We start from the raw sequence: 21401 nt of genomic DNA, 5'->3' as shown, positions 1-21401 counted from the left end.
AATTACAGTGACTAATTGACACAGCTCTGTTAGCATGACCCATGGTGCCAGCAGGAGCAGCAGGCATGCCCACAAACTCTTAGGAGCTAGCTAATTAGGGAAAGTGTTTTGATTAAAATTATCAGACAGGTTATATTTGGAATGAAGTGAGCCATATGCAGGCCAGGGCCTCTTGCTGGACACTTGAGAGAAACTGAAATATTTTATTTTTGTGGTTATTAAACATATTTTTTCTAGCTCCATATCATACACATGTGAAAAGAATAACATATACATTTATTATATGGAGAAGACTGGCATGTGAGGGTTTATTACTTGCATTTCTCAGTGCCAAGTACCAGATATTTGTTCCACTCACTGTAGGAAAGCAGGTGCAATCCTATATAATAAAATCCTAATATGCAAATCGACCAAATGGCAGAATGACCGGCAGAATGACCGGTCACTATGATGTGCACTGACCACCAGGGGGCAGACGCTCAATGCAGGAGTTGCCCATGGTGGTCAGTGTGCTCCCACAGGGGAGCACTGCTCAGCCAGAAGCCAGGCTCAGCCAGAAGCCAGACTCACTCGCCTCCGTGGCAGTACTAAGGAGCAGCGAGCAGGCAGGTGGTAAGGAGAGAGGGATCCCGGACTGTGAGAGGGATATGACAAGTGGTCATCCCCCAAGGGGTCCTGGACTGTGACAGGGCACAGGCTGGACTGAGGTACACTGCTCCCTCCCCCTCTCCAGTGCATGAATTTCATGCACTGGGCCTCTAGTGTTGCTATAAGCCTATGAGTCAAGAGTCAGAAATATTCAATAAAGAGCATAATTGCCTTGCAAGTAGGTTTACAATAATATGCCTAGACTTGTGAGCCACAGGTTGACTAATGCGTCTTCAAACTACAGCCCGCGGGCCACATGCGGCCCGCAGAGGAGTCTGATCCGGCCCGCCAGGTTCTGTCATCACTGCACTCCGCTGCGTTTCCATCACAATGACAGTTTATGACTGTTCAGTAAACCATTCGGCCCGCGATTTAGGCTGGATTTTAGATTTTGGCCCCTTCTCTGATTGAGTTCGACACCCCTAATCTAAACAGTATACAAAGGGAAGAGGTTCTACAATTACCTGTAAAATATGTATACATATAAGTTTAAAAAGAGTGGAACAATTATTATAATATCCATTACCCCAACCCAGAGGTCCTGTTAATTTATAAAAGATATCATTTCCATATAGAAATAACATAAGAATTATGGGTAATAATTCTGTATTTAGAAATTCTGTGTTTTGGAAATTAGTTTCAAGCAAATAAGCTTGAAATTTTCATTTTAGTGGAATATCCATGTGTTTCTTCATGAAACTAAATGTAAATTATATTTGAAAGTGTGAATAAACTATTTATTCAAATTAGCAAAACACTTCATATAAGTTGTTCTTCCCTGAGTTCTTCCACTGTGATTGTTTTCATTTCAAAACATAAATTGATCCAAGTTCACGTCAGGGCTTCTGATGAGCCTTTTCAACTGCAAAGCTTTTTGATTTTTGTACTTCACTTGGAATATTTCTCACAAAGTCTGCATACTTATGTAAAGAACCTGCCATCTCTTCACATTTCTATACCTCCCCAACTAAATTATGAAAATAAAACAAATGGCAATACTTTCCCTTAATATTCAAAATTATTGGACACTTTTCCTCAAGAGAGTAGAGTATTGTTTATCATCAAATACATAAGCCAGTCACCAAAGAGGAAAGGCTAAAACAGTGGTCGGTAAACTGCAGCTCTCGAGCCATGGTTTGCCGCCGTGTTGACTAATGAGTTTGCCAACCACTGGGCTAAAAGTGCATGACTTCTAACTTACCTCTAATTTTTACTCTTATTGGCCTTTACCTTTTATATTTTTTCACATTTTCTTCAGTCAGTCATTTTTTTCCAATAGCCATTCAACAGGACTAACTATTTCTAGGCATGATGTTAGGCACTAGAAATAGAGTGGAATGAGAGCAGATTGGGAGGAGAAAAGTGACAGGAATAAAGAAGGCATGTCCCTTCTTGGAATGCCCTGTTCTAATGAGCTAAGATAAAAGTAAAATACAGTGAGAGTAGCACTGCTAGAGAAGGAAAGTACAATTTATAAGTAAATTAAAAGAAACAATTGGGTTTTGAGGGATATGACCCCATCTTCATAACTAACTGTGCTTTTGGGATATAACCTCATCTTCATAAAGAAAGCAACTTTGAATTGGGTCTTCAATGATAAGGACAACTATAAATCATTTTAGGATAATTGCTAACCATCTTGGCCATTCCTCATGCTCTAAGCTTTTTTTTTTTTTTTTTTTTTGTCTTTTTTTCTCCATCTGCCATCTCCATCTCCCTCTTGATAAAATCAAGAAGAAAAGAAAAACAATTGTATTTCACAAGCAGGATCTTCTAGAAAGGAAACTCATAGATGTCTTCTGGATTAATAAATGGTCTTCTTCCTCTCATGCTCCCTTGCTTTGCTCTCTGTAGAGGTATATTCCCTCTAAGGGATGACCAATTTAATAAAACAACCCTGACAAGTATGTTATTCAAATCTCTTTATGCACAAAATACTTGTTTATTTGGTGTCACAAATGTTATGGGAAGAAAAGATCTCTTGAACAATGAAGTATTTACTATTGTGTTAACTTAAAGATCTTTAGAACCGAAAGTCAGAATGAAAATCTAACTTGGCCTCTTACTTTCTACATGCCTTAGTATTTTTAATTTTATTGTCATTTCTAGAGAACAGATTAAATGTAACTGGCAAACAATTTGTGCACTTAAATTGTATTCTAAAATACCTTGTTGAAAGTTAATAATGTTTTCCTATAACTCAGAACCATTCACCATACTGAATAAGCCTTTTCTGCATGGAGAGATGCATGATAAAGAGAAGGGTCAACTCCTCAGCTCATCCAAGTCATTTTTTAAATAAAAAAAGATACTTATTTTGTGTTATTTTGGGGCACCTGGGCTAAGAATCTCACTTCGTTTTTTTCAGAAGCAAATAAAATTCTATGCCTGACTTCCAAAGTCAGGATTTCAATACTACATGTAATCATTATTCATTCTGTCATTTGCATTCTTACAGTAGTGATAGTCTTGGCCCATAGTCATGGTTCTGCGCCACAGAACATTTGGCTTCAATTAAAACACATTAAATTGCAGTGGAACACCTATGACTGTCCACTTCTTATTGTATTGTGAAGACCTATGTTCTAGGCAGGAGTTGAGGAAAGCAGGGGGTTAGTGGCTTTAGAGTTAGACATCTACTGCTGCATTGGTGGGTTTGTGTTTTTGTGAGAACCTTCCCAGCCTTTCCACTGGTCAGACTGCATGCCAGGAAGTCAGTTCCATGCAGGAGTTTTGGGGCTTCTGGTTGCAGTGGCTTGGAGACCTCTGTTAGGGAAAAGTGTGTTTTCTTTTTACAGTAAGGGAGTGGCTCATGAAGGTGCAGGAAAAAGATCACAGCAAACCTTATGGGGACTAAAAAGCTGCCTTGGAACCCAGAATTCTTGCTGTACGTTTGTTTTTGTAGATAGTTGGAAGAACAATGTAAAACACCAAACTCACACTGTTTAACTGATAACATTCCACATGCCTCTTAATAATCTAGGTGTTTTCAGTCATACACCTTGCTTTGTTCTCATCAAGTTTAAGTACTATGAATTCTCATCCATTCATCAACTAAGTATGCATGGAACAACCGCTTTCTAGTTATTTTTGCCAAGTGCTAAAAATGATCCAAGCTGAGTAAGTACTTGTGTTTAAATTGCCCACAATCCAGTGAGGCAGCTGAGTGCAGAGTCAAATTCTTAGAAATAGGAGACACGCTGGTGATTGTGTTTGCATAGCAACTTTTGTAAGTTCTTCCCTAGAAGCAGTGTTCAGCTTGAAAGATGAACAAAATGGGAATGTAAGGATCCAAAAGGCTTCTCAAGTTTTAATATGTAGTGGTTCTATTATCACTCAATCCATATTATTTTTAATTTAAAATAAAATTTATTTATTTACAAATGAGTGGGGTTTTTTCTTGTTTTAGTTTGTTTGTTTGTTTGTTTGTTTTGTTTCGTCTTGTTTCCCCATGGATAGGTTGTTATTTCTGTGTGTTCATCATTTTGTGACTGATTTTTTAAATTATTTCCATGTAGTGAGAGAATCTGGTCTGTAGGATTTCAGTCACTGAAGATTTATGAAGACTTCCTTTTTGACAAAAATCTGGGCCAATTTGAATAAAATTGCATATGGTAATTTTATGGACATGTTCTCTAATGTCTGCCCTCAAGTTTGTCTTGATTCTTTTGTTCTGGCATTGTCCTCCAAACTTCATTAAAACACATCTTGTCACCCACCATCTTTACATTGCACGTGCAATGCACACTTTTGTCTCCATCTGGTATGACTTACCAGCGACAGGTCAACATCATTCCCTCTCTGAACCACTGTTTTCGTTCGGATTTTTGAACCCGACTCTAACTTCATGGCCCACTAGCAGCTCCTTTCATTCTATGCTCACTTCTTTTCATCCCCCAATCTCTAACGGTTAGAAATGTCCGAGGCCTCAGTCCTTGGACTTCTTATATTTTCTAACTACACTCACTCCTTTGTCATCTGATTGTGGGGCTTTTTAGTGCCACCTATGTTCTAATAACCTGTTTACGACTTCTGTATCTTCTACCTTCAAATATATCCATGTTCTCACCATATTTTTGCCACCTCCATGGCTTCTACTCTAGTTCAATGCAGTCAAGTGTTTTTTTTAGGTTGTTGCAATAGCCTTTCCTCTGCTTCTGACTTGAACTCCTCCCCTCCCAGTCCCTTTTCGACATTTAGCCAGAGTAGTCCTGTCAGTTTTCTATTCAGTAATTCTATATATATGCTTTCCATCTCATTGGGAGTCAAAGCCATGTGCCCAGCTCCTAGAATAATACTTTTCTTCTTATGACTCTCTGACTTCCTTTCCTAATGCACTTTCATTCAGTCTACCTCCCATCCCTCACACTAAAAACAAAACAAACCAAAACAAACAACAAACAAAGCCACAAAAATCTGGACCACTTGCTATTTTTAAATAATCTTGTCTCCTCAGTAGCTGGTTGCTTGAGAGATGAAGTAGCTCTAATGTCTTTGTTTTCAGGGTGGATGCAGCTCCATGTTTTCTGAGGGGTAATGAGACTTGGGGTAGGCTTGGAGGCTAAGGAAGCCTTGAATACCAAGCTGTATCCACCTATAGTTTTGCCCCGCTAGTTTTTGCAGGGAAGATGTGATGGAGTAGACAGCCACAAGAGGGCACTGTGATACCTCTTTGTGATGAGCTTTTCAATGTAGGCTTGAAAGAAGCTTGGGGACAACAGCTTTAAAAAACCTAAACACAGAGGAATAGTTTGCTGATGTTAATAATTTTACTTTACTTTGGAAATACATAGGATAACAAAGAATGTGTTGTATGTGGAATAAAAAATCACAAAGGATATCAATAGAAATTACACAGGTAAAAGATACACAACATCCCTTAAATGCTATGAAAATATATTAACCCTACCTTATACTTTTGAAACCTCTCATAAAAATGACAACAAGATAAAATTTTTCACCTGTCATGTTTTTAAGAAGCTAAAATTCTGCATATACAAGCAGTCTTACAGATTGTTGGAAGGAGCAATAATTTGGTTTGATTATCAAGGAGGGAATTTGGTAATATATTTGAAAGTTGTAAGTTCATTTACCTTCGACCTCTCTCATTGTCAAAAGAATGCCTCTTACCGATGTACTACTTAGATACTAGGTTACATAAGCAAGGTATTACTGTTGTTTTGTTTTTGTTTTTCATTAAAGCATTTTAATAATAGCTAAAGTTTGAAAATATAAATGTTGGGGGAGTCTTGTTAAATAACTTATGATTATATCAGAACAATATAAAAACAGGCAGTAGAATATAAACAAGATGCTGTTTATTTACTAATATAAAAAGTCCTTTAAATTATTTTAGGTGAATAAAAGCAAGGCCCATAATAATGGATAAAGCATGCCATCTCTCTTTTTACTTATGCTTTAGGAGTAAAGGATAATGTATATATATTTGTCTTGGCAGAGATTTTACCAGGACACAGAGATGCTGGTAAATGTAGTCTTATTGAGGGTGAGAAAGTAAGACTTTGTCCTATATGCCAGATGAAATGCAAATTCATTTCATATTCATAAAATAGATAGATAGATAGACAGACAGACAGACAGACAATTCCATGGGGAAACTTTTTGCTTAGTCCTTGAGAAAATATTGGCAAATCATCTGGTAACTCATTCAAATGCATCGGCTATAGCACATGTGTCAAACACAAGGCCCGCGGGCCAAATTCGTCCCGCCAGGCCTTGCAATGTGGCCCGCACCGCGCTGTCATCACTGCACTCCGCTGCGTTTCCATCACAATGACAGTTATGACTGTTCAGTAAACCATTCGGCCCGCGAATTAGGCTGGATTTTAGATTTTGGCCCCTTCTCTGATTGAGTTCGACACCCCTAGGCTATCGAAAGGGGTTTGTAGTCATAGTTACCAGGTTAGTCTGTAGGTTCCCAGTTGCTTAAAATCAATTAAGAGGAGTCCTGGCAGCTTTGAAATGAATCAGGCAAATTTCCCAGCTGGGCTGTCCCAGGGAAAAGTTGCAGAGGTGCCTGGATTTTCTTTTGGGACCACTTTTTCTTCTTTGGCATCTTGACTTTCCATGACAATCTTATTCCCCACCTGATATTATTTGTCACAGATTGATCCGCCCTTTTGGTGAAGAGGAAACACGTTATTGAGCCTTTTTCTTACTTGGTAATGGAGGTACTCTGGTAATACATACATAGTCATTTCTTCACATAATGGTTATTGAGTATCGACTATGAATCTGGCACCAAACCACCTTCTGAGGATACAAATCTCTGAGACGTAACCTTTTCCTTCTTCAAAGAGCTCGCAGTCCAATAGGAGGATGGCAGAGTGCAATTGCTTTGAAGAGTGATGTGTGCCTTGGAAAACCAAACAGGGGCTTCTCTCCTTTTCCTGAGAGAGGGTCAAGATGGAATTATTTCACATATTAATATTTTAAAATATGAGTAAAAATTCTCTAAGCAAACAGAAGTTGGGATGAGGGAGGGGGCGATTATTCTTAAGCAGAGGGGAAAAACATTTATGGAAGTCAGAGATTTGAAAAAAAAACAACACCACAATAATATGGTCTATTAGAAAAAGTGCTGGAGAGTTTAGTGTGACTAGTGTATGTTTGTTGATTTATGTTTGCATTTTGAAAGGAATTACTGCCATTATTGCAACTATTATTAAGTACTTCTTAGTAATATGTGCTCTAGTACATTATGCTATTTAATCTTAACAATAAAATGGAAGTACTTATTATTATCTCCATGCTGGAGATAATGATACTGAGAAATAGAAAAGTTAATTGATTTGTCCAGAGCAGTGGTCTGCAAACTCATCAGTCTACAGGGCGGCAAACCGCAACTCCTGAGCTGTACATGGCTCTCGAGCCGCAGTTTGCCGACCACTGGTCTAGAGTGACACATGTAGGTAGAGCTAAGACTCAGATTAACATCTGATTTCCAACCCTGTCCTCCAAAGTATGAAGGAGAGTGTTTGCTACATCTGTGCTCCTTTCAGATTCATATTTTACCTTTCTCCGTCCTAATCTCTAACACTGGCCATGAGCCTGATGTAGCTCATCAACAGTCTTCCCTGCACTTGGGATTCCAGTGTGGCTTGTCCCAGAGGGAGTATAGGCAGAAACCCAGAGGAAAAGGAGGAGATTCGAGTGTTAGGTCCTGGACTCCCTTATATCCTGTCATCTGTGCTGCCTGGGACACCAAGCTCCGGCCACTGCTTACCTCTAGGAAGCCTCTCACCCTGTCTGAGACCTAAAGGCACCTCTGCTTCCTGTCCTTGTCCTTACAGGCATAGGGTGATAATGTCTTCATTAGACCTTCCCTTGTGATTTCCCTACCTGCATCCCGCCATTTTGTAAATAGCTTCTTTATTAAACTCTTTTCAATGTATCTTTATTTGAAAGCACTATCTGACTTGAGTTGGCACCGGATCAGCATTTAAGAAATCATCATTGTTATTATCTAAGGGAGAGTGGATGAAAGTTGCGTGCGGCACAGAAATGAAGGGGATAAATTGGATCCCAAAATGATTTGAGAGAGATCTGAACGATAGAAGAGAGCTACAAGGAAAGAACAATATTCTTTAGTATTCATTTTTATATTAATTCCTCACCTAAGGATATTTATTTATTGTTGGCTTTTTGTTGGTTTTGAGAGAGAGAGAAAGAGAGGAGAAAGAGAGAGAAAGAAAGATTGATAAGAGATAGGAACATCAATTGATTGCATCCTGCATGTGCCATGATCAGGAATTGAACCTGCTACCTTTTGGTGTATGGGAGGACAGTCCAACAAACTAAGCCACCAACAAGGGCAAGAAAAATATTCATAAGGTTTGAGTTCTGTAAAGGAGTTCAAGTGAACCTACATTGCGCCTTTCACATTATATTGCACAGAGGAAAACAGACTAAATGATTCACATTTTTATGATAGTTCCTAACTGGCATTAAAACACAGTTAAGGTCTAAGTGTGATGTACATGGAGCACATTACTCATTCATGGAGGTGGGGAGGGGCATTGGTGCCAAGTATCTGATGGTGATTCATCAACACGTGATGAATATCAAGTAGGCATGACAAGAAGTAAGAGCATACCCTGGCAGTTGGCTCATGCAGTGAGGTGTATCAGCCTGCCCATCTCAGTTCTGAGGTTTCAGGGAGGCAGTCAGCCTCAGGCGTTCAGGGAGGCACAGCCTCAGGAAGAATGTCATCCACTAGTAGGATCCCTGCTATGAAAATCAGTCCAGAGTCCAACTCCAGAACCTGGAGAAGGACAGAGGCAAAGGGAGAAGAGGAACTGGTGGACAAAGAACAAGGCTGGCGTATGTCTGCATTCCTTGAGTGGTTGCTTAAACCGCCCCACTGTGCAGCAGACTGGAGCAGGGCTGAGAGCACTGAAGGTCACGTGGCTCCAAAGGTGGGAAGTGAGAGTCCCTAACACAACCCATGCACACAGGCAGCCAGCGGTGAGTTTCTGCCACGCCTACGCTTTCATCACGTGGTCAACATGTCTATTCCCCATTATGTTTCAAAGCAGCAACACGATGGTGCCTTTGAGGAAACTAGGCTATCGTCATGTGTTTCTCTCAAATTGTGGGACATAAAACAGGGCAGGCATAAAACCAGTGGCATTGCATTATTAAATCCTCCTTCCCATGAGATTCCTTTTCATGGTAAAAAAAAAAAAATAGTTGGTGGGAGTTCAGAAAATGAAATATTTTCAACATTAGCTTCTCTCTGGGGTTTAAAAATATATTTAGACTTACAGTCTCTAGGATCCATACATAGAAAGTGACTTCTTACATTAACACATCAATTACTTACACCAAATGGATAAGAAGGATTGCACTGAAATAATAAATAACCTTTTATAAGGAACACTTTAGAGGAGATAAAATATAGATGGTCTCTGAGTTATACAGGTGCTGTATTAATCATTGAGGTGTAAATTATAGAGGTGAAGAGTTTACGCTTCTCTCCTTTGTGTTGAGCATTCTGATAAATGAATGTCTAATGTGACAGGAAAAGATAACATAATGAATATCTTATTATTATGTGCTTGAAGGAACTTGAAAAATAAAATACACCTGACACTGTCTTCTGTTCCAGGGAGAATAAAAGCCAGCAGTCCCTGGCCTGCCGTCCTCCAGTTGAGGGCGTGTGACTGACAGCATGTTGGCACCAGCATTGAGGGCAGCGATGGGCTTCAGCTCCAGGTGAGTTCAGGTCTCCCAGACACAACAGGTGCTGAGAGAACCCCTGCCCACAGAGTTCATGAAGCCTTGCACCCTTTCAAAATCCCGGGCTTCTGCATTTTTTAAAAGATTGTAGCTTTCTTTCAATGCTGTGATGCTTTAAAGTCAATGCACAGTCTCTGCTTTCTGCTTTTGACTTGGAAGTGAGAACAGGTACCTATGACTGGGCCTGCTCTGCCTGAACTACAAGTAGTGTGAAAGCGGAAACAGCACACAGTTATCTGGGGGTAAGGAGGGAAGGCTATGGCTAGAAGGGACCAAAATGAGAACCCAGTGTCATTAGCGTTTTGAAAATATAAATTGTTTCATAGCCTTTTAAATATCTTTTTAAAAAAATACGTTTTTATTGATTTGAGAGAGAGAAAGTACGGGAAGGGGATAGAGAGAAAGAAACATCAATGAAAGAGAAACATTGATCAGCTGCTTCTCGCATGCTACACACTGGGGAAACGAACCCCAAACATGCCTGACCTTTTGGTTTTTGGGTTGACACTCAACCACTGAGCCACACAGGCTGGGATCATAGTCTGTTTTAACAGCAGGCACTGAGAGCTGCTGCTCTTCAGGACCTAAAACTCCGTCACTGAGATACACAATTGGAACAGACACGTAATTTCATAACTCGAAAGCCGCTTTGATTTATGGTTTTTGAAACGATAAGAACCAGAATGGCCAAATATATTCTTTGCTGACAGATTCTAATTGTGATTTTTTTCTTGAGTTTGTACCTCCAGGAATCTGTTGTCAGAATGTATGTATCACTAAGGACATTAATAGGAAACTTCTTGGGCTAACGAGAGTAATGCACTATAGGTTTAGAAAATGAAAGATATGTGATACAACTTTTTTAAAAATCATTTTTTTATACTTTGCAAGACTTACATAGGTCTACATGCATGTCATTGTAACTCACATAGTTTCAAAGATTAATAAAGAAGGTAAGCTCTAATCAAGAAAAATAGGGCAAGTGCTATAAAAAGGTACAAGGAACATGCAATGAGTTTTAGCCTATTTATCAAATACTAGAGGCTTGATGCACAAAATCTGTGCAAGGGTAGGCCTTCCTTCCCCCCGGCTGCCAGCTTCGCAGCCCTGGCCCCAGCCCGCACCTGCCTTGGCCTGGCGCCGCCCATGTCCACTGCCACACAGCGCCGGTTCCCTGGTTCCTCAGAGCTCCCTGATGGATTGCCATGTAGAGGTTGGCCTGGGCCTCCCTCTTTGGGGCAATCGCAGAGCCCCCCAATTGATCACCTGACGGCTGGTGGCCGGGGCCTCCCTTTGAGGAGCCATTGAGGGGCAATGGCGGGGGCCCCTGACTAATCGCATCCCACCGGCCTTGGCTGGTCTGGTGTCAGTGCGTGTCATAGCGTGGTCATCCAGACAGTCGTTCTGTTCGGCCGTTCGGTTGATTTGCATATTACACTTTTATTATATAGATGTTAATCCCTCATTTTGACACAGCAATTCTATATCAAGTGATTTAATGTGAGACAATAATTAGGATGTCTAAACATATTTAAACAAAAGATGTTCCTCATAGCTTGTTTTAATAGCAGTGAAAATGATACTCAACCCAAATATTTAATTTAATTGTATATATACATATTACTATTGATAGTAAATTTCTGTAGAACTATGAAAACAGATGCTTTAGAGTATTTATGACATGGAAAAAGGAATAGGCACATTTTAAAAATATATATATATATATATATTGTTATTGATTTCAGAAAGGAAGGGAAAGAGAGGGAGAGAGAGAAAGAGAGAGACATCAATGATGAATCATTGATCAACTGCCTCCTGCAAGCCTCCCACTGGGGATAGAGCTGGCAATGCAGGCATTTGCTCTGAATTGGAATTGAACAGTGACCTCCTGCTTCATAGATTGACACTCAACCACTGAGCCACACTGGCTGGGCCACATTTCTAAATTTAAAATAGCAGGGTGAAAAGTATCTTTATAGGACAATACTGATGTGTTTATAGAGAAACTAGAAGGAAAGAGATGTATATGATGGTTTTTACTATTCTTACTTTTATCTTACTGTTTTTCCCTGATATTTTCCAATAAATATTTTTACTCTAATCAGAATAAAATAAAAGTTAACTGTGAACATTAAATCATTAATATTTATAAGATAAAAAGATAGACAAATCTATAATAATAAAAGCATAACATGCTAATTAGATCCAACAACCTTCCTGATGAAGCTGGGGCTATAAGGGAAGCCTGGGTCCTGGGTCCCTGTCAGTGGACAGAGAGAAGCCCAGGTCCCAAAGCCAGAGGGAAGCTGGTGCTGGCAGCTGGGGGAAGGAAGGCCTACTCTTGCACAAATTTCGTGCATCGGGCCTCTAGTAAAGTTATAAAATAGAATTGAAGTAACACCCTGTATGTGTGTAACAGTAAAAGCATATTAATGTAGTTTTTATTTATAAAAAATATATATAAAACTTTTAAGTAAATTAGAATTTGGGAGCCGAAACCGGTTTGGCTCAGTAGATAGAGTGTCAGCCTGCTGACTGAAAGGTCCCAGGTTCAATTCCAGTCAAGGGCATGTACCTTGGTTGCGGCCACATCCCCAGTAGGGTGTGTGCAAGAGGTAGCTGATCGATGATTCTCTCTCATCGATGTTTCTAACTCTCTATACCTCTCTCTTCCTCTCTGTAAAAAATCAATAAAATATATATTTTTTTAAATGAGAGTTTGGGAGAGTGGAGATCATGTCTGTTTAGTGAATGTATAAAGGCCCCAAAGAAAGAATGACATTTGAGTAAAGTCTTGAAGACTAAATATACAGAAATGGGCTTTTATTTTAATAGATCATAACCAATGTTGATCTGTTGAAATGGATAAATGTATATATTATACTCACATTGTTCCATTTTTCATTTTGTAGACAGTCAGAGCATAAGTGTTACTCATGGCTGAAACTTGAATATTATTATACTTATTTAGTTTATTATACTTATTATACTTATTATAATAAGTATAATAAGTAATAAGCTAAATCAATTTGATAAACTAAGTGCTATCTTCTATTGTACACTTACTCTTTGTAAATATTGAAGGCAATAAAGAAAATATTCATCAAATCTTTGAAATTACTTATGCATCATTTCCATATAATACTGCAATTCTAAATTTTTCTGACTTCAGTGATACATGAATATGTTGTACATTTATTTATCTAAAAGTCATAGAAGAAATGACTCTTAATTTCTCGGTATCTATCTTCCCTGTCAACTGTGGGCTTCTGAGTCCATTTTTGCCCCTTTTAGTCTTACTATATATTCTTCATAATTCACCTCCTTGCGCTCTCCATCCCAGTATGTACATTATAACTGTGTGAGCTAACATGAAGTGGAAACTAGAAGCATGACAGAAAAAAGTGTACAATGGCAGTTTAGAGGTGTCAGCATACCAACATGGGTGCAGGTGGAGAGAGTTGGGCTTAAATATTTATCCTGTCATGAATGCATTAAGAAGCCCAGAGCATACTATTCTTTTCAAACCTCAGACTTGATTATAAGTTATCCCCATTCTATAAGTCAACTAATACAGATGTCTCATCTATGTTTCTAACTACCCCTCTCTCTTTCTCTCTGTAAAAAAATCAATAAAATATATTTTTTTTAAAAGAAAATGTTTAAGCACTTTGCATTGTGAGTATTGACTGGTGTGCCTGAACATAAATAATAGATACAACTTGCTAAAACACACATGTGTGCGTATATGTGTGTGTAAGCATCTAGAGAGAGACTATTTCTAATAAAAGTGGAAGCAGTTGTTCCTGTAATGAAGTCACTTTTGCTTTTTAGTAACGTATGCTCAGGTACTTGCTGAGAAAGCCGCCTTCTTTTCACTTTAATGCCTGGGGCTTGCCCGTCAAATCAGCACGGGTCAATAGTCTTCCAGTTGTTCCCTCTGCCCTTTGATCACAAAGGGAATTCAACTCAAGACAGTGATCTTGGCGACACCAAACAGCTTCCTTTTATGAAGTCCACTCACAAACTCAATGTGTAATGGAAATTAAGATAGAATACTAAGATAGCCTTGATTCATTGCTCTGAAAACTATTTCTAACCATATAATATTAGTAACACTCGTGACCTGGAATTTAAGCTGCGGCTGTATCACACAACAAAACTAATTTTTAATCATTGAATTTAACAATTGAATTTATATTTACTTGAATTACTATAATGAGGTTATATTGCAAAGTATAATAAAGTACTGGATATTATCAAAGATGAGAATTTGTTCATACAAATCTGTATTCAGTAGTCACTTGAAAAAGTATGCCTAGAATAAATAAAAACATATTTCATGCTGGTTGCACTGAGTTCCAAATAATATGTAGTAAAATCTGGCAGAATTAGATCATCACCAATCCAAACTCCCAGCTGTTTTTGTGTGTGTGTGTGTGTGTGTGTGTTTTTTTTTTTTTTTTGTGTGTGTGTGTGTGTGTGTTGCTATTCTTGATTTACATTTCATTCAAGTGGCATGAAAAGAGACCAGAGTTAAAACAAATAAGTAAATAAATAAATAAAATGAGACTGACTTCAAAATTATGGTATTCAATAACTAAAAGATGCAATCATTCAAAAAATTTTAAGCATTTTTCTACAAACCTGTAGAAATATCCCTGGACCTGTAGGAATATAGATAATAAAATATTTCTACCTTTCAGTAATTGTCATCTATAAGAGGAGATATGCTGGATAGAGAGATGGTGTATTAAATAGTACTGTTAAGGAGTACTGACATAGTACTTTATGCATATAGTAGAGGCTCAGTGCATGAACTTTGTGCACTTGTAGGGGGCATCCCTCATCCAGTCCTGTGCCCTCTTGAAGTCTGGGAGCTCCCAGGGGATGTCAGACTGCAAGAGGGACATCTTTCTAGCAGTACTGGACCCCTCACTCCTTACAGCCTGCATGCTCACTGCTCCTTAGCACAGCCACAGAGGCAGGAAGGCTCCAGCTACTGCTGCTATGCTCACCAGCGTGAGCCTTGCACTTCCTCTGTGGGATTGCACTGACCACCAGTTGGCAGCTCCTGCATTGAGTGTCTGCCCCTTGGTGGTCAAGTCACGTTATAGCAACCTGCCTTTCCACCATTTGATTAATTTGCATATTAGTTTATTATATAGGATGTATATCTCATATGTGTGTGTGTATTATAAGTTTTCTGTCATTTGCCTAAGGTGTTGTGAAAGAGAAGAGATTAATATTGGTGGCCAAATAATCAGTGTTTTTTTTAATTAAAATTATTAAGGCTTTATATATATATATATATATATATATATATATATATATATAATTTTTTTTATTTATTTATTCAGATAACTATTAGTGTTGGATGCCAGAAGATAAGGGAATATCAAGAGCCAATTGTTTTATAGAAGGCAGACAACTTTTCATTTGTGTTAAAACAATGGAAAATGCCCCTTAAAGGAAGTGGAATTTAATGTCAATTAAACAGAAATGATGTGCAGGTTGGGGGTGACATTGTGGATGGAGGAAAAAATATGCATAGAAAAATGACTTTAAATGTGAGTAAACAAGGAAAATAGGAAAGGGCAGTCGTAATGTAAAGGGTGGAGGTTGAGTTTGGTGATCTTGCATATTAGCCCAAGGAGTTTGCTTTTTATGTCATTGTCCCCCTCCACTGACCTGTACACTTCACATTGTGTTGGACCCCAAGAATGTCACCAGTACAAAACTTGTAAATATTTTATTCCAGAGTCAGAGGTATTACTGTTCAATACTGGCATCGGGAGGATACTTTCTCAGGGGAGAGTGGGGTGGTCAGAATGTTTTTGCACTAGCTGTCTCTCATGCGATTTTAATTCAAAATAATCAGTATGCCAAAGGGACATATTGGTGGCTGGGTAAATTCTCTCTTTACTTTATCCAATATGTTCTATTGGTTTTAAATTTTATTTATCCTACTTTTAATTTTTCAATACCATTTTTGTTGATTATTACAGCAGGCTGTTTTTGTCCCACAATCATAACATGTATCCCCATGTTTTTGTTATTCTTTCATTTTCTGTATTTTACCTTAGGTTGCTATTGTGTGTCTTACGACAGGTCTCAGTCATGTTGCAATTTTGATCAAATGACTGATCTTTTGTTCCCGGTTTGCCTGTTATAGTGGGTTGTAGAATAGGAGCCAGGGGGATGTAATTGCCTGATGGTGTTCTTGGAAACCAAGATGGGGGAGGTAGTCTCATGGTCCTTGATGAAGTATGTCAACTTCATGTAATAGCTCTGTCCAAAGTTTGAAGTGTACCAGGTTTAATTTATGAAGAGAAAAGAAAGAAAAAAACATGTAAAATACAGTGTCCGGGGCGGGGAAGTGATGGGAAGGGGAGAGGTAATTGCTAGCTGTGGGGGCCCAGGGAGCAGACACTTTGGAATCTGATGGCCCTTTCCCTGTTCGGGACTGCCCCTCCCCACTGCCTTCTGAAGCTTTTACAATAGTTCTTCCAAGTACTGGGCTGCTTGGATGCTCCTGTGGTGACTGCCTGACTTCTAAGTGTACTGCACCCTGTGGGCACTCAGGCAGTCCCAGCTCAGCTCTGGTGCATCAATGCATCATTTCTCTCTCTCACTCTCCATAGTTCATGGGACATAGTACCCGATTGGGAGGAGGGCTCTGAAACCAGACTGCCGGGCCGTAAGCATAGCTTTATGCTTACTGGGTGTAGGTGATTTGCAAGGTGCTTAATGCTTCTGTGCCTCCACTTCCTCCTCTGTAAAATGGAGATAAGGAGAAGGATGTTACGAACACTGGATGAATTAGAATAGCGCCTGGTGTACCATTGGCTGCTGGTCACCTTTGCTGCTGTTGTCATCTCTCTTTGTTGTCATCCCTCTTCCCCTCGCATCTCTACTTTTAACTCTAAGCCTCTAGAAGTTGACTTTTTAGAAACTTATTTTGCTGTCATTTGCCTGGGGTGTTGGGAAAGGGAAGAAATTAATACAGGTGGCCAAATCATCAGTGTTTTGTTTTGTTTTTTAATCAAAATTATCAAGGCTTTTAATTTTATTCTCATTCCCCCTGCCAATTTCTTTTACTGGACAATGACATTTTTGTGTAATTGATACATTCTCTTTGGGCATACTCTTTAATTTCATCTTAAGAACAAACAATAATACTTTTTCAAACACCAGGTTAATTTCAGGATTTGATTTATCTACATGAAAAAAAATACTCATCTGTTTTCTAAGATAATTTGTTTAGAGGTATATGTGTGAAGTCTCATAACCTCTGCTTATGTCACTGACTATTATTTCGAGACATTGCAATTGGTGTGAGAACGTATGTGCAGGATGATTTAAGGACACATCCAATTAATATTGTAATAAAAACTTTACCAAAAAAATAAGGGGATCTTAGTTTGTTGTGTGTAACCTATTAGGCAATAGAATCCCTATCTCCCTTGTGCAGATATTTGTTATAGAAATTCAGTTATTTAAATATTCATAAAATGAGAGTTGAGAGCAGCACTTTTGAAAAGCAGTTAATAATGAACAGACATCAGGGAGCTGTCATTATTACAGCAAATGCTTTTCAACTCCAGTGACTTCAGTGGTGCAGGAGCAGGCCATCACATTTAATTAAAAGCAGTCAAAAAAAAAAACACGGAGAAATTGAACTGGAGAAAGCTGTCCTTTTGCCAGGAGCTAACAGCACAAGGAAAGCAAGGGAGGGGAGGGAGAGCCTTGAAAGTAATAATGAATTGAGAAGCCCTACTGCCTGCAACTTGTAATGCGCTCTGTCAGATTTTAGTATCAGTTAAACCAGATTAATAGAGCAATTGCCGATTCTCTATCTTAAATCCTTCTCCCTCCTTCCCTTATTATAGGCTCCCATGATGGATGGAAGCCTGAGTGGGTCAAAATTTCAATTCATTTCTCTGCTCAGTCACTTTTTAAATAATCCTGGCATCTAAATTTGCTGGACAGCAGCATTCTCTGTGATATTTTAAAAGCAGAAATAAATTTAGTTATTGACAGGCTTGCAGCCCTTATTTCCAAAGAGGCTTATTTCTTTCTTCTTCAACAGACTGTGGGGGGGGGGGGTGCGGCGCGAATGGGGGGAGATAGCCTCTAGAAGGCAAGCGATTGACATCTCCTTCTACCACTAGGGGCTACCAGAGTGAAGTGAATGCACAAATGTGTGGTAGCTTTAAACACCCGGATTTATGTGAATCTGCGGAAACGGTACCACAAGGACAAAAACAATTTGCCCTCGATCATTTTATTCTTATAACAATGTTCTTTAATGAAGCTAAAGCTTCCCCGCTGTGACCTTATTACGTTTTTCAGCATCAGTGAGAAAGATTCCTTCGGAATTGTAAGAGGGCTCGTGAAACAGCAGGGATATTGAAATAGAGGATCAATTACTTTTTTTGCAGTAATTTTGAACTTGAAATGGCTGTAGCACAGCCAATGTAGACAAGAAGACAAACCGGCTTATTGAAATGCCGTGTACAAATTACACAAATCACAAAAAGCTGAGGTTAACAAACTGTTTTTTTGTTTCCTAATATCTTTCAATGCGATTGCACAGCACTCCTTTTTAGGTTTTGTTCCAGAGGGAGCGAGCAGAAACGGACAATAGAATTTATTTGTCATTGATTTAGATGTGTAAAATGTTAAAAACATATTTAAGAATCTTTCTGGAAGCCACCACATCCCTTCTTATGGGTTAAATCGTACTCATTTTCATCTGAAGAAAGGATCTTGGGGCTAACAGTTATGATGGGAACCTAGAGGTCCAGATGAGGATGGAGACGGAAGAGAGGGTAGGGGTTATAAATGTAGATTATTGTTGTATTTTTGAAATACTTTAATTTGTGAAATGCTTTCATGTCCAGTATGTCCTTCAGTTCAGGTAACAGTCCCAGTAAGGCATGAACTCACACAGACATTGATGTCTTACAAATGCTGCAGCTGAGGGAGACTGAGACTCAGCAGGTTCAATGATTGGCACAGGGGCTTACAATTACCTTACTTGCATCTGGCACCTGCACCTAAATAATTTCTTTCCCTTTAGTTTTCTTTTTAATCTGTTAATTGATTATTTTATTTTATTTTATTTTATTATTTTATTTTAGAGAGAGGAAGTGGGAGAGATATATATAGAGAAACATCAATGAGAGAGAAACATCTATCAGCTGCCTCCTGCACGCCCTCTACTGGGGATTGCGCCCACAACCAGGGCATGTGCCCTGACCAGGCATCAAACCAGTGACCTCCTGGTTCATGGCTGGCTGCTTAATCATTGAGCCACATCAGCCAGGCTCTTTCTCTTTAGCTTTTGTAAGAACTCCCATCTATTAATATGCAAATCATTTAGCTGTAATAACGTCAGTGTTACCAGAGTATATGATTTCCATGTCCATCTGCTGCATTCTGGAAGGACCGTGTATCTGTACTGACATGGGAGGCACATGGGTCAGTGGGCCTTTAGAGAATGGAAACTAATATGTGTACTGCATTCAGTGACCTTCACCACACACGGGACTCCACAACTGTCCAAGGGATGGGAAACTGAGACATCTGCTTAAGTGCTGCCTGAGACACTTCTTTACAAAGGGGGGCATGATTTGAAAGCCACATTCTTCCCTGGGCATGGACTTTTCTGCCTGAAGGGAGGTTGAGGTGGGGCTTGGGCGAGAATGTCAATCACCCTAGCCAGTGAGATTGACTTAGAGAAATTGCTGAGGGTCCAAGCAATAGTCTTCTCCTTAAAAGGAAGAGAAATGAACTTTCACGATTCAGATCACAAGAGACTGACTAAATGGAAATAAAGAGAGTGGAGGAGTAAGAAAAAGGCGCTGAGATCTCAGAGTATGGAGAATGAACAAACTGAGAAATTAGGAACAAAAGATAGCTAAATTTCAAATAAACTTGTTCATATAAATCAAATATCATTGATTTGGATATATTAACTTAAAAAAGCTATTTTCTAATGTTTGATGTGAGTTTATTAAAAGGCTGGTAACATTCTACTTCTCAAGGTAAGATTGTTATCAATATTTCTAGTTGTAATAAAATACAAGTATGGTGTCCATTGGGTTGTGACTATGTGCCAGATACTTTCTAAGAACTCTAAATATATTAAATATCAAATACAATATAAATATATTAAATATCAAGATGAGAGTATATAGCAAGTTTAATTAGCTTGCCCCAGGGGGAGAGGGGGTGAAGAAACCTACAAGGCTTCTAAGTGGTTAAGCTTAAGTATTTAACCCTACTACCTTCACCCTACCACATTTCTGGTCTTTCCCTAAAAATAATAGTGAATCTGTTTTCTCATTAGGACAGTTTTGTTTTTTATTTGCATTTGACAAACCCAAGACTTTATGTGAATTTCACACTAGAATTATATTGCTTGAATATTCCCAGAATATTTTGTGTTGGGACAAAACCCATTATGCTTAGTTTAAAAAAAAATAATTTCTTTATTTTTAAATTTCAGTTGAGATACATTATTATGTGAGTTTCAACTGTACACACCAGTGACCAAACATTCCATAACTTACTAAGTGGCCATCCTATAAATCTCTTACCCATCTGATACCATATGTAGTTATTATTGTAGAATATAGGTGACTATATTCCCTGTGCTGTCCTAGTACTTTACATCCCCCTAACTATACTGTAACAACCAATTAGAACATCTTAATCTCTTCACCTTTTTCACCCATCACTACACCCTGCCTCTCATCTGGCAACCATTAAAATGTTCTCTATATTTATGAATCTGTTTCTTTTCTGCTAGTTCACTTACTTTGTTTTTATAGATTTAATTGTTGATATATATGTATCTATTTCAATTTTATTCATATATTTTATCTTTATTTTCTCTTGTGCTTAAAGACAACACTTTAACATCTTACTTAATAATAGAGAAACATGTAAATTGACCCTACCTCCACTCTTAGGCTTGGGGAGGGGCTGAACCTGCGACCAAATGCAGACCAAGTTAGAGCTGGGTTGCCCAGCTGCAGCCTGGAGACCCAGCACTGACTGCCCAGGTGGTTGAAACCCAGAAAATGAGTCAGGGTCTGATCTGCAGCCTCAGTAGAAGCTGTTGATCAGTGTATGTATCTCTCTTTTTCTCTCCCTCTTTCTGTTCTTAGCCAGCAGCCAGGTTTTTCTTTCTCTCCTGGCCTCTGTGGAGGCTGCTGTTAAGCCCCGCCTCTTTGATCAGGCCCAGAAATAGGCCTGGAGATGCTGATTGGCATAGGAACCAACCAATGAAAACCAAATGCTGAGGCTGCCTAGGAGGCAAATCTTTTGACACTGGCATAGGAACCAACCAATCAGACCAAATTGCTCAGCAGAGGAGGGCAGTTGAGGGCTTCATCATTACTGCAGGAGAGGACAGTTAGGGGTGATCAGGCTGTCAGGCAGAGGCATTTAGGGGCAATCATGCAGGCAGGTGAACAGGA

At 39.0% G+C, this 21401-nt stretch overlaps 1 long non-coding RNA gene across 1 annotated transcript in view; it reads left to right on the top strand.

Annotated features, from left to right (window-relative positions):
* The window catches only part of LOC118716572, a 742455-nt gene that overhangs the window by 325784 nt on the left and 395270 nt on the right, over positions 1–21401 (top strand). Inside the window, exon 3 of the long non-coding RNA XR_004987199.2 lies at positions 9779–9885. This is a non-coding gene — a long non-coding RNA (uncharacterized LOC118716572). The remainder of the gene's footprint in view (positions 1–9778; positions 9886–21401) is intronic.

The sequence above is a fragment of the Pipistrellus kuhlii genome, unplaced genomic scaffold (genome assembly GCF_014108245.1).
Source record: "Pipistrellus kuhlii isolate mPipKuh1 unplaced genomic scaffold, mPipKuh1.p scaffold_m20_p_12, whole genome shotgun sequence".
Lineage (NCBI taxonomy): Eukaryota > Metazoa > Chordata > Mammalia > Chiroptera > Vespertilionidae > Pipistrellus > Pipistrellus kuhlii.
The sequence above is the reverse complement of the archived record's forward strand: the minus strand, read 5'-3'. Positions and strand labels throughout refer to the sequence as shown.